The following is a 1,525-nucleotide window of genomic DNA, read 5'->3' on the forward strand; positions in this document are numbered from 1 at the left end:
AGCAATGATATCAGCAGGTCATCAGTATGAATGATGACAACATTTACACAGTCAGCTTCATGTAGGCAGAGAAAGAGGGAGAGAGAGAAAGGGGAGAAAACAGAAGGAGAAATGTAGGCAAAGGCTTATAGGCTTCAACAGATTTAAATAAAATATGTTTCTTATTAGTTTATTATCTATTAGGTGTCTATCATTATTATCGTTTCATCACAGAAGTGAACCAGATATTATTTTGTAATCAACTGAACTCATTATAGCTGCCATGCCGTCTTATTCCTAAATCTTTATTATCACTGTTGTTTGAGAGAGCATCTAAACAAGTATTAATTAAGTATTCTATCTATCCAAAACTATTTTTTTTAAATCCTCTCATATTTTGTGATGATGTGATTCTGAGCAGGTACTGTATATTGCATCAGCTGTTGTGTGTTTGGCAATATGGATAAAATCTTATATTACAGTATATGTCATTTTATATGATTGTACAATTGTACATTTTCTGGAAATCCAATAAAGTTCTATCGCTTAAGAAAAAGCGAAAAATCCATCTTTATAGAAATAAAATGACACCTGTTTGACAGTTTGATTATGATTATGTATTTACTGATAAAGAATGATCAAGTTTATTAATTTATAAGTGAGTCATTTGGCAGACAGAGGAGTTTAATCCAATTTACAGACACAGAAACACAGGAAGCTGCTGCAATCTGTTGATTGACAGATTACAGACACTTTGAGGCTCTTATCTAACAGCTTTCAGACTTTATGTTTTCAACATGTTTTATATGCTGTTTGTACACAGATTAAAGTTCATGCTTTTAGGTCTGTGTTAAGGTATGGTTATTGATTGCTGGAAAATCCATTGTTTTTTTAGTCTTTTAGAGTCTAATTTGATACCTGAAACTTAATTAATTATTTTTTTAGAGGCAGATTACAGGGAACTTTATTGTCTCTGCTAAATTATTCTGCATTGTTGTAAAAAATACAGTCAGGGCTGCTCAGTGCGGTTTGTGACTGAAATTGGACCCAAGTTACATTTAGCAGAGAACTACATGTTAGGCGTGGGTGCTGCAGCAGAATTTGGTTTTGATCCGATAACATCACTGCGATGTTTGCTATGTGTCAGATTAAACTGCAACAGCCACATATTGCCGTGCCTAGCACATCACACGACAACAGCAATGGAGAAGTAAAGTGTACATGCAGTGTACACAAAGAGCTGCTATTACTGAGTGAAGTAATTGTACCATTGGCTGTCGCTCTTTCTAAATTAGTAGGTGGGTGAGTATACATTCTGCAGATATAAATCAATGAAAGACCAGGGGATGTTAATTAATAATTAGAATAGTTAATAGTGTATAAGTCCTCTATCCAATGAAACATCTTCAGATGTGAGTGAAAAGAGTTTATAATATTACAATTTTTATTGTAAATGTTGTAAATGTTTTGTCAAAATAACATTAATTGATCATTACATCTGTCTTCCTGATGTACTATGTGTACACGTTGTAAATGCCTGTCTTTT

This window comes from Morone saxatilis, unplaced genomic scaffold (genome assembly GCF_004916995.1).
Source record: "Morone saxatilis isolate NCDOM2014 unplaced genomic scaffold, NCSU_SB_2.0 Contig19, whole genome shotgun sequence".
Lineage (NCBI taxonomy): Eukaryota > Metazoa > Chordata > Actinopteri > Moronidae > Morone > Morone saxatilis.